The 13,492-nt window shown below is 44.3% G+C and overlaps 1 protein-coding gene across 1 annotated transcript in view; it reads right to left on the bottom strand.

Annotated features, from left to right (window-relative positions):
• The window catches only part of LOC108785484 (monocarboxylate transporter 2-like), a 42,414-nt gene that overhangs the window by 17,975 nt on the left and 10,947 nt on the right, over nucleotides 1-13,492 (bottom strand). The gene's annotated exons all lie outside the window — the stretch shown is intronic.

The following is a 13,492-nucleotide window of genomic DNA, read 5'->3' as shown; positions in this document are numbered from 1 at the left end:
TCCGCATCACATGTGGTCCGTACCCAGGTCAGTCTATATGCAAGTATAGTCTGCCTAAGAACGCCTACTATCCATTCAGGCATTCACCCATCGAGGGATTTTGATATTCACGGCTGAGGACTCTTAAGAGAAATACAGAGTGCTATGCTTTTTTTTTCAGGAAGCTATGTACAGCACCTTGGCACCCCTGTTCCCCAGCAATGATGTGCTTGCATTGCATATGACATCACCAGGTCTTAAATTTTGTATGTAATGAAAATAGAAAGGTTGATTAGCATTTTAATGAAGGGGGAAAGGGAGAAACCCGAGAAGCAGATTACATTTCAGCTTTTAAAGGGTTTCTAAAGGGTTTCTTTTTTTTTAAACGCTTTAAAGGCGGTTTAAACTTACCCCTGTCTTCGCCGCGTGCTCCCAGCCGTAAATCCGAAAATGCTCGGGCGGCCGCAAAGCATCTTGGGGCGGGCGCATGCGCAGTTCAGATTTTTGGCCAGGAGACGAGAAGCCAGCAAGGACAGAGGAGTCAGCGCTGGATCGGAGACCCGCAGCAGCGCTGGAGAGAAGGCTGAAAAGGACAGGAAAGAAGAGGAAGATCGGATTAAGAGACATCATTTAAGGTAAGTGCTTTAATTAACATTGGGGGAAGGGAAAAAAGTTTTTGACTTTAATGTCACTTTTTTTTAAAGTTTTGGTGTAGTGAAAAGGGAAGAACTTAAGTAAAGTTGTTTTGCTGTCCCCACTAGCTAGTTTCATCCTCTCCATTTATCCCGGTGACCACTGTCTGTCCCAGTGACCAATGACCATGGTCACTGAGACAGAAAGTGATGAGAAACCCAAAATGTTACAGTTGTCACCAGAGAGATCAGAGGGAATCTTCTAATGGGGCCACCTTTTCTGGTGACAACTGTCTAAGAGAGGAATTCCCCACACTTTGTAAACATTTCCTTTCACCTTCTGTTGCATCCATAGGGCAGGAAGTGAAGTGAAATCTTGGCAACAGGATACAGACAGCCAAAAACCTGAAAGGGGTTTTAATTATTCTCTATTCAATCCAAAACTTAAAAAAAGGGTTTGGCTTTCCATACACATTAAAGCCTAGCTAAAGCCCCCTCACTTCTAACCTCCCCCTGGTCCCCTTGAAGTACACCCACTTTTTTTATTTTTAATCTTTATATACTTGATATACTTAGATACTTTTTTCAGGTGTCTTTCATCCGATTTGCGTGATGTCACAAGTCATCTTGCTCCTCTGCTTCCTCTGGTGGTGTGTCCTGAAAGATGTGTGGTATCTCTTTCTGCAGTACTTTGAGTCCAGAGCAGCTTCATGGTCAGGTCCTTGAAGACCCCGGGCTTACTGGAAGTGGGTGAATGACGGTGGGAGTAATCTTACGCAGAAGAGGGTCGGTGCAGTATTACAGAGTGGTCAGTCTACGGGGGACAGCACTAGACAGCACTGGAGATAGGCTAAGCATTGCCTGGAAGGCTGCTTTTTTTTATTTTAGCATAGACTCGGCTATTTTTAAGTAAAAGGGAGCTGGTCTTTAAAGAAAATCCATAAGCAGAAAAATACAGAGGGTGCTATATATGATATCTCCAAAAATGCTGGCAGTCATGCTGGGTCAGTAACCAGGAACTTATATTTATTTAGATAAGACCTTCTTACTTCTCTCTGACTTCCCTCGTCTGCATACTTGATTCCGGTCAATAATTCAAAAAGTGTTGAAGCCAGTAGATCAGCATGACAGCCAAGCAACTAAAATTTTCAGAAGTCTTTCGACAATGATGGATGATCAGATAACCACTGCTTCATAAAAACTGGAGGCTTTCATCCAAAACGTATCTATGTGTTGAATACATGCCAGTAAACTGAATAATCTTCTTCAAAAAGCCGGTGTTCTGGAGGATTCACCCTCATGATAAACTGTCTAGAGCCAAGCAGGCAAAAAAATGAAAACCGATTGCTACCTGGGTTCACTGCACAACATTTGGTCATTATATAGTGTTATTAAAGAGCACATCTACTGTGGAAGCAGTAGGCAAAAAAGGCAAGCAGAAGAAAAAGACATGCCATCAGTATTGCTTGTGGTCTCCTTGCAGTTGACCCTTTCCTCATTATTGATGTACCATGCGTTGTTTTGCACCGTGTCTTTGTTTGAAGGTGGCCATCATGGTAGAGGCAGAGCTTTGCTTGCTTTTTTCAGAGCTGTCCCCTGATGCCCCCTCCCTGCTTTAAGGTCATTGGGTGATAGTTTTTTTTCCTGGTTGGGAAGCGCCCTGCTATAACCTGTAGGGAGGACAAGAGGCAGTATACTGGTCATATCCACATGCTGAAAGAACCTTGGGGATTCTCACTGAGCACCAAACTACGAGGGATATATCCCCCTACTGACCACCAATGTAAGGGGGCATTCTTCCTCCTAGTGACCACCAGAGTAAGGGAGCATTCTTCCCTTTACTGACCTTCAATATAAGAGAGATTTTTTTCTCCTACTGACCACCAATATAAAGGGATAATTCTTCGTCCTACTTACCACCAAGGTAAATGGAATATTCTGCTGACCACCAATGTAAAGGGACATTCTTCCTCCTACTGACCACCAATGTAAAGGGATATTCTTCCTCCTACTCTCCACCAATGTAAAGGGGCATTCATCCTTCTACGGACCACCAATGTAAATTGACATTCTTCCTCCTACTGACCACCAAAGTAGAGGAACATTCTTACTTCTACTGACCACCAATGTAAAGGGGGCATTCATCCTTCTACGGACCACCAATGTAAATTGACATTCTTCCTCCTATGGACCACCAATGTAAATTGGCATTCTTCCTCCTATGGACCACCAATGTAGAGGAACATTCTTCCTCCTACTGACCACAGATGTAGAGGAACATTCTTCCTCCTACTGACCACAGATGTAGAGGAACATTCTTCCTCCTACTGACCACAGATGTAGAGGAACATTCTTCCTCCTACTGACCACAGATGTAGAGGTACATTCTTCCTCCTACTGACCAACAATGTATAGGAACCTTTTTTCCTTCTTCTGACCACCCACATGAGGTGGCATCCTTGCATCTACTGACTACCAATGTAAGGAACCATTCTTTCCTCTACTCACCACCAACACAAGGAGGCATTCTTATTCCTACTGACCACCCTGGTAAGGGGGCCTTCTTCCTTCTACTGACCACCAACATTAAAGAGAGCTATTTCTACTGATCACCAACGTAAGCGGGCATTCTTAGTTCTACTTACCACCAAGGTAAAGGGAATATTCTGCTGACCACCAATGTAAAGGGGCATTCTTTCGCACACTAGCCATCAATGCAAACATTCTTTGTTCTACTGGCCACTAGTGTAAGGTGACGTTAAAAACACAATTTGTTATGGTAAAAAACAATATATGCTGTAGCCCAGGGCCTGTTCCACATGACCGCAATAATTAGGGTGTTGTTTAATGGTGTTTTTATCTTTTTGGTGAGGGGGCCCATAAAACGTTTGTTATGGTAGTTCTAGTTATGCCCCTGCGGCAATGTAAATAATGTAATTAAGACAATGTAAACATACAAAAGCATCCATTTTCTTTGCCAGTGTTTACCATTTCACATAAGAATGTTTTAACAACTCTATTATTGAAGAACCAGTAAACAAAAACTCTGCTCCAGCCTGTCCCGCAACATGCAGTTGTCATCTTTCCTTTTGCATAGCATAGAAATGAAGTTAAGCAATATAGCTTGGACATCTACCCAGAGGCATCCCCAGGCCAGGGGTCTCCTGAAGCGGCCACCGTGTATCCCGTGTCCATGACCGAGTGCCCGACTTTTCAGAGGGGTTACACCAAAATGACTGTGAGTTATTTTGGTGTCACCCCCCTTCTGATGGTGTCACTGGCCCTCCCAAGTTACTGTATACTTGCAAGGAATTATAAGAGGATGAAAAGGCAGATTTAGGTACCTGCACTAGCTTCATTTAAAATGCGCATTTAATGATTTCTTAATGAATACACATCTGCAATAACAACTGTGCTTTAATATCTCCCTGGAGCTCAGCAGTAATGATTTGGGGCAAAAATATTGTGTTTAATTGTACACAGAGCAGGAAATGACACAGAAGGGATCCGAGAGCCATACCCTATTTATATCAATTTCCATTTTGATTCATATGAGCTATAAGCCATAAATATCCACATTGATGATATCATAGGTAAGCTATATAAGATACAATGGCCACATGTGTCTTTCCTGATGACCTTATGTAATTATATTCCCATTCATTCTGGTAATTTCTGCTGAGTCATGATGTAGTTTCCCTGCTTATGATCAATCTCAGCTCCATCCATACCTCTCAGTGTCTTTAACCCTGTATAGAAAATTATCTCCCTAAATGAAAAATATGCTTCAGTCAAATGTGAAAAACTTTCTTTCAAAGGATATCTAGAGTTAGATTGTAAGCTCTCTTTACCATCTTGTCTTGATTTGTATTGTAACTGTAATGTCTTCCTTATATTGTAAATAGCAGTGCAAACACTTGGCGCTATATAAATCCTGTATAATAATAATAATAATATCTAAGCCCAAGAACAAAAATGGAACCACTTTTCTATGACGGTATGTTTATAAATGGCGGTGTGGTGGACTGTTTACTTTTTACCCACCGCTGTTTATAAATACCTCTGTAGAAATAGCCGTCGGGCGGCCATTGCGCTCGCTAATCACTATGTAGCGAATGGCTCGGTACAGAGACTGAGCAGCTCTGTTGCACATGATAACTGTGATAACCAAACAACATTGTTATCCCTTCACCTTCCTCTTACAACAGTAGTGGAAGGAGGATATAGTAGTATTCCATGAACAGGAAATCAATGAATGGATCAGCAGCAGCCCGCACACATCCCTGTTCATGTGATTTCTCATCTAGCAACCGCCTCCTCCTCCTAGTAAATATTTTTTTTTCATTGACCAGATATTGATTTGATTTAGGATGTTTTTCTGTTTTATACACTTTGTAGGTTATTAATTGACCTGTGACTACACAGATCAAAAACAGACCGCAATACATACCTATGGGCAGCTGCATTCAAGCGGGCATGCCTATATCTGCCCAGTTCTGGGTCTGTGTGCGTTCATTGACTGCACACAAAATGGATGTGAGTAGATATAGGTGGACGCAAGTCCATTTACATTGGACCATCCAAAGTAAAGCATGGGTTCATTTTTACTCTATCCCATGGATGGAGGAAAGATCAGAACGGACATGTATGCCACATATGTGACATCTGTCTCCATTCTGACCCGACTAGATGGATCCCCAGCTGAAGGAGATAATGAGGTCACCAGCACACCAAGGTCCACTTCATCAATCCGTCTTTTATTGACGTTTAGATAAACATGGTGTCAGTGTGACAATGTTATGTTGTTTTGCCTACTGAAGGGACCGCATGTGGTTCTGAAACGTTGCATTTGCTTGTGACACCATGTGTACCTAAACGTCACTAAACGATGGATCGATGAAATGGACTTTGGTGTGCTGGTGACCTCATGATCTCCTTTTATCTTACAACGCCATCCGTTGGCCATTTCATCACCCATTTAAGCTACACGTGAGGATACGTCGGTTTGGAGTACGATGGGATACCACTGGATCTCCAGCTGAGACGGAATGGACGGCACCAGTGTGAATAGGTCCTGATTTGCATTTTGATTTTGTAAAGCACGCTTACTTTTTTTCAGAAGTGCCTAAAGCTGGCCATGGGGAACAGCGTGGATGGGGGAATCCCCTAAACCACCCTATTGTATTCTGACAGTGGAAGGCCTACTGCTATCAGAATACCTGAAGAGTTACTGCAGGTGATTGGACTCACTGGTAGGGAGGTCCCAAAGGGGTCACATTTTGACCAGTGTATGGCCATCTTAAAGCCTTTCCTCAGTACTGTACCTTAAAGTTATATTAAAGGAGAACTATGGGGTTAAGGCTTTTCCCCATAGTTCTCCTTAGGGTAACGGGAGGACACAAACTAGCGTCCTCCCGTCACCCTAGGCTCAGTATACCGCGAGCTGCAGCTCGCGGTATACTGAGACGCCGCAGCTGAAGCGGATCCCGACAATTGTGCCGGGATCTGCCCAGCTGCGTGACTGACAGCTGGCTCTGCCTATCTAGAGGCAGAACCAGCTGTACCCGCCCCCTCCTCCGTCCGTTCCGCCAGTCAGCGCTGGTGGATCGGAGCGGGGAGGGGGGAATCCAGCCCCTCCCCTGTCACGGCAGAGAGCCGTGACAGGATCGAGAGGTGAGCGAACGCCGGTATATGTTCGCTCACCTCCCGATCTACTGAGCCGACCTGTGGCAGTCTCATTGTCACAGGTCGGCTAGAACTATGAGGTGAGTGAAAAGCACTCACCTCATAGTTCTCCTTTAAAGTGAAAATGTTTTTAAGATATTTCAAATGCTGATTAAATCACTTAATCTTACAATTGGTGCTGCATTTTGAGGTTTAAAAGTTTAACTTCTTGCTGAATCAGATGGTCACCTGAGCACTGGCCTGTTTTAGGGGGGTTGCTACGGAGCCACCCTTGTGTGTGCTAGTAAGCTGCGTGTGTCTCCACAAACACACAGACTCAGCAAGGCATGACATTTCCCTCCTTCCTGCTCCTCCCTTCTCCCTTCTCCAGGCTAGTAGATGTACAGCTGCTGGAGACTGCTCTGTCCCTTGTGATCTTGTACTAGACAGGAGGTTCAGGAAAGCTGAGCTGGGAGAGTTGGAGCTGTTCAGAAACATGAGGGCTGCAAGTGCTTGGTCAAAAATCTAAAGACATATTTTGCTGGGTGATGTATATTTGTTTGATCTGAATTCATTATTGAAAAAAGTTTGCTATATTAATACTACTTTAATGCGAGTTTCACTTTAAAGCAGCCCTCCAGCAGATCGGCCAAATGGTGCTCCGTGAGAGTGCAAGTATGAGAAATATTTTGCTACAAATATATTTTATCTTCTTTACTAGAATAAAATGTCACAGCTCAGCTCTTCGGAGCACAATAAGGTCCAGTGTGTGGAGCTGAATATTTTTTTCATTATGTGCAGTAATCCCTTTAAGTGGATTAAACTCCTCTATATCCACAATTACTTCCAGCTGTGCAAACATACACAATGCAGGCGGCTGATTAACTTTCCACCAACCCGAGCCGCTCTGCGTCTGCTGGAACTTATGCTTACAATTTAATAAAGAACTGTAAATCTGACCGCGGAGATAATAGTTTAGTCTGGAAAACTCATGCGAGACCGCTTACTAGTGAAAATGTAACTGCGCAGAGAAGATCTCGGGAAAGTAGGTCATTGTTTTAAAGTAAACCTCTCCTATGGGGGGGATAGGAAGGCCACCCTTGCTGAATCTCCTTCTGGAAATACTAGCTGCCTGGCTGTAATGCTGACTCCTGGGCTTCAAAACTTCTAAAGGTGCCCATACACTGCTCGATTCTCGTACGAGAATCGGGCGAAATCCCACGATCGTACGAGAATCGAGCAGTGTGAACTAAGACGTGCGACTGTTTCTACTGTACGGTCGCATGTCTTTTGTCGAGCCAACATGTTCGAAAACCCGCTGAGAATCGTACGATTCTCGGCGGGTTTCTAGCCTGCTCGCCCAATAGCTGCGGAACGGGCCGGTGTGCGCACGCGCACACTGCCCGTTCTGCATTGCCGTCATCGGAAGCCCGCCCCTCAGCGGGGCGGGCTTTCGATGATCGCAAGTATGATCTGCCCGTCCAAGGTGGGCAGATCGTACAGGCTTTCAAGAAGCATACGACCATCGCAAGACAAAAGTCTTGCGATGGTCATAAGGTGTATGGGCACCTTTAGGCTCGGTTCACATCTGGGCGATCTGTGTGGTTTTGTACGCAATTGCCGCCTGACCCAGGAATGCAATCCGCGCTTGCGGTGTCATTCATTTCTAATGGCACCCCAATCACAGATAGCAATCCACGTGATTACGTGCCGCGGTGCAATCGCACACAATCTCGACCATAGAAAAACGCGGGTCGCTCATCACACAAAAAGGTGCATGAGCCTTTTTGCCATGGTTGCCGTGCAGATATGACCCCATTGAAATCAACGGGGCCGCACAGCAACCACAGTACGCAACCGCGTGTGAACAGTCCCAGGCCGCCAAGATGTGGACCAGGCCTTAGGGCCCGTTCACACCATGTATGTAGCAATGTTGATGCACGCTGCACTTGAATTGACTAGTGTAGATATACAATTTGTACACATTGCATCGATGTGCATTTTTATAACGCATTGCATTGATGTGGAAGTTTTTTGTTCACAACAGGAGCCATTTTGTTTTTCTTTCCTTGGCCTGGATTTACACCACATCTGTTGTAGAAAGCCCACATTGACCCATGTTAAATACACTTGAGTTGACGCGTGCTGACATCCCTTTTTGTAAGGTGTTGTGTCGATGTCCATTTTCTTTAACATATTGCACTGATTTTTTCACAGCAGGAGCCAAAATACAATCATTTTCTTTCCCTAAGGGTCCCCACACACCTTACGATTATCGTACGAGAATCGCGGGAAATCCCGCGATCGTACGATGATCGTAAGGTGTGTGGAAGCCGTGCGACCTCTACTACTGTAAGGTCGCACGACTTTAAACTTACGGACATGTTCGAAAACCCGCCGAGCATCGTACGATGTTCGGCGGGTTTGTGGCATGTCCGTACGATAACAGCCGCACGGGCCGGTGTGCGCAAGCGCACACTGCCCGTTCGGCATTGCGGTCATCGGAAGCCCGCCCCTCAGGGGGCGTGGCTTGCAATCATCGCAAGTACGATCTGCCTATGCAACATAGGCAGATCGTACGTTTTTTTAAGTACCTTACAAGAAGTCTTGCGATGGTTGTAAGGTGTGTGCCCAGCCTTATATGTGGTGCAGTACACTATGATGCACTGCCCTGCGCTTAAATGCTGCATGCTCCATATCTACCGAGCACACACCAACGCAGCTCATTGGTTTGAACTGATCTCAGAGGCCATTCAAGTGTATATAAACCCTAACAATGAACTTCTTTTATTTGCTACTTTTTGGTCTGTTAAGTATACCATTAAAATGGTTTTGTTATATCTGTTCGATAAAAGCAAAAAAAAAAACCTGTTTATCCTGCCTGAAATCTCATGAGTTGATAACTTCCTGTGCTCTCTGCTACACGACACTGCTATACTATTATTGAGTAGCATTGTTCCCAGTTCTCTGTGTGGACTATAGAGCACCTACCTTCTTTGTTATGGGGTTGAGGAAAGGGGAGGTTTTCTGTTGCCCTGTTTTAAGGTGACAACACTGCTTCTCCTTAAATACAGCACAGTGAGTAAGTGTTGTCACCATAGGACAACACTTACTGCAATATCTATTTCTAGCTGTAAAACAAAACAAAAAAAATGCACAGATCCTGCAAAGTGTAAATGTTTCTACCCAAGGAATTAAAGTTCTTTTTCAAAAATTAAAAGTATGCAGTAATTTATAATAATTCTTCTTTCCAAAAACATCTGCATTGATAGAAATATGCGGGCTGCCATTCCTTTCTTCCACCTAGTACTTTGTGCCACTAGCCTGTCATTATTAAGGCGAATTTGTCATGAAAGGTTGTGTAGATAATATGATTTTGCAAAATTATCCACAAAGACATCAGTTTTCTGCTATACAGCAGGACATTAAGGGCCAAAACACACTTTTGTGCTGTGGTGCGCCACCATTACACGCGCTAGTGCATTGAGGTGGCATTCATTCTAAATAGCATGCCCAACGCACTAAGAAAACTCATCTCCAACGCACATATGTTGCAGCACACGCAACATATGATAAAGCCCTACTGTACATAGCGGTGTGCTGAATTGCCACAAAATTGTGAATTTCCATTTTTGGGACAATTTGGTGCACTGCCAACACACACCAAAACCCCCCAGATTGTTCACAGACGAATGATTGACAACTTTGAAATGAATGCAAAAGTGTTTTCTACGTGGCCTCAAAAAGTTGTCCAACACTTTGACCCAGCCTTATGGAACGCTTTAAAACTTGTAGAATGTTTAGATTCTGGTAGTAGGAAGTTTTTAAATTTTGTTTTGTAACATTGTGTATGTTTGTCATGGCCTCTGGATACAGGGTCAGTGTTGTTGACATGACGAAATCTGACAAGCCAGTGAATTCTGTGGACAGTAAGCAAAAAAAAAAAGAAAACTCTGTGTACTAAACACAGTGGAACCCAGTGCAGGTCAACTTAAATTATACGGAGGGCCTCCAGTGCGGCCCCTGACATTGCCAAATGACCGCACATAATATTCAGTAAACATTATACCCTGTTTCCCCGAAAATAAGACCTACCCTTAAATAAGACCGAGTACTATTTTTGGGAATTGCTAAAATATAAGACCTACCCCGAAAATAAGACCTAGTTGTGACCATTCCCAGGGTCGGTGGTGGCATAAGGGGGAACGAAAATAAGACCTAGTGTGTTTTTTGAGCCCCCAAAAATATAAGACAGTGTCTTATTTTCGGAGAAACACAGTAGTACAGAAAGCAATCAGAGACTGTAGACATGCATCAGGACATGGTCAAAGACTATGGGCATGGTACAAGAGATGGTCAGAGACTGCAGACATGCACCAGGAGATGGTCAAAGACCACAGGTATGCTACAAGAGATGGTCATAGACTATGGGCATGCACCAGGAGATGATCTAAGACTATGGGCTTGGTACAAAAGATGGCCAGAGACTGCAGACATGCACCAGGAGATGGTCAAAGACCACAGGTATGCTACAAGAGATGGTCATAGACTACGGACATGCACCAGGAGTTGGTCAAAAACCACAGGTATACTACAAGAGATGGTCATAGACTGCGGGCATGCACCAGGAGTTGGTCTAAGACTATGGGCATGGTACAAAAGATGGACAGAGACTGCAGATATGAACCAGGAGATGGTCAAAGACCAAAGGTATGCTACAAGAGATGGTCATAGACTATGGGCATGCACCAGGAGATGATCTAAGACTATGGGCATGGTACAAAAGATGGACAGAGACTGCAGATATGAACCAGGAGATGGTCAAAGACCAAAGGTATGCTACAAGAGATGGTCATAGACTATGGGCATGCACCAGGAGATGATCTAAGACTATGGGCATGGTACAAAAGATGGACAGAGACTGCAGATATGAACCAGGAGATGGTCAAAGACCAAAGGTATGCTACAAGAGATGGTCATAGACTATGGGCATGCACCAGGAGATGATCTAAGACTATGGGCATGGTACAAAAGATGGACAGAGACTGCAGATATGAACCAGGAGATGGTCAAAGACCAAAGGTATGCTACAAGAGATGGTCATAGACTATGGGCATGCACCAGGAGATGATCTAAGACTATGGGCATGGTACAAAAGATGGACAGAGACTGCAGATATGAACCAGGAGATGGTCAAAGACCAAAGGTATGCTACAAGAGATGGTCATAGACTATGGGCATGCACCAGGAGATGATCTAAGACTATGGGCATGGTACAAAAGATGGACAGAGACTGCAGATATGAACCAGGAGATGGTCAAAGACCAAAGGTATGCTACAAGAGATGGTCATAGACTATGGGCATGCACCAGGAGATGATCTAAGACTATGGGCATGGTACAAAAGATGGACAGAGACTGCAGATATGAACCAGGAGATGGTCAAAGACCAAAGGTATGCTACAAGAGATGGTCATAGACTATGGGCATGCACCAGGAGATGATCTAAGACTATGGGCATGGTACAAAAGATGGACAGAGACTGCAGATATGAACCAGGAGATGGTCAAAGACCAAAGGTATGCTACAAGAGATGGTCATAGACTATGGGCATGCACCAGGAGATGATCTAAGACTATGGGCATGGTACAAAAGATGGACAGAGACTGCAGATATGAACCAGGAGATGGTCAAAGACCAAAGGTATGCTACAAGAGATGGTCATAGACTATGGGCATGCACCAGGAGATGATCTAAGACTATGGGCTTGGTACAAAAGATGGCCAGAGACTGCAGACATGCACCAGGAGATGGCCAAAGACCACAGGTATGCTACAAGAGATGGTCATAGACTACAGGCATTCACCAAGAGATGGTCAAATACCACAGGTATGCTACAAGAGATGGTCATAGACTACGGACATGCACCAGGAGTTGGTCAAAAACCACAGGTATACTACAAGAGATGGTCATAGACTGCAGGCATGCACCAGGAGATGGTCTAAGACTATGGGCATGGTACAAAAGATGGACAGAGACTGCAGACATGAACCAGGAGATGGCCAAAGACCACAGGTATGCTACAAGAGATGGTCATAGACTACGGGCATGCACCAGGAGATGGTCTAAGACTATGAGCATGGTACAAAAGATGGACAGAGACTGCAGACATGCACCAGGAGATGGCCAAAGACCACAGGTATGCTACAAGAGATGGTCATAGACTACAGGCATGCACCAGGAGATGGTCAAAGACCACAGGTATACTACAAGAGATGGTCATAGAATACAGGCATGCACCAGGAGATGGTCTAAGACTATGGGCATGGTACAAAAGATGGTCAGAGACAGCAGACATGCACCTGCAGACTGCAGATGGTCAAAGAGTATGGGCATGCTACAAGAGACAGTCATAGACTAAAACATGCTGTAGGGCAGGGGAAGCCAAACTTCAGCCCTCCAGCTTTGGTAAAACTATGAGTCCTGTTAGGCATTGCAAGACTCTGACAGCCACAGGCATGACTCCCAGAGGCAGATGCATGATGGGATTTTTTCGTTTCACCGCAGCTGGAGGGTCAAAGTTTGCCTACCCCAGCTGTAGGAGGGACTGAGGGCATGCTTAAAGAGACAGCCCTAGACTGGCGACACATTATGTGAGATTGCTAGAGTTTACTGCTATTACAGCCTCATTACAAGGGGATGGAAAGCAGAGAAAATGTAGGGAAGTGTGAATGGAAAAAAACAAACTGATTAACTATTAGAATCCTGTCTGTAGAATATTTTCCTTCACTGACCTGAATAAACACCTGAGTAAAGAAAACACAGACTATTATTTGCAGGGGCCCTCGGGCTGCAGGTTGGGCGCCAAGGGTGTATCCAGTACACAAGACCATTATGGTAAATATCCACAGATCTCACAGATATCAGTGAGAAGGGGGTAAACAACCTGGGTGGGTCCCAATGTATGAAGGGCTGAAGTGTAGTTTACAATACAAAGGATCCTTTTATACTGCCCGTTCCCCACCGGACACAACCAGGTCTGCACAAGTCGGACAAGGTTAGTAATTACTATTGTTATACTGACCCTCTGACTTCAATTGTTTAAGTTACTAGTCCAGAACAAATATGTCAATATTGAAAGTCTTAACTTTTTGAAAAATATTAATAAATCAAACCAAATTGCAAAAAGAAATGTTTATGTGTATATATTATTTTTTG

This window comes from Nanorana parkeri, unplaced genomic scaffold (assembly GCF_000935625.1).
Source record: "Nanorana parkeri isolate BGI_ZX_2015 unplaced genomic scaffold, ASM93562v1 scaffold9, whole genome shotgun sequence".
In the NCBI taxonomy this organism is placed as follows: domain Eukaryota; kingdom Metazoa; phylum Chordata; class Amphibia; order Anura; family Dicroglossidae; genus Nanorana; species Nanorana parkeri.
This window is presented reverse-complemented; position numbering and strand designations above follow the sequence as displayed.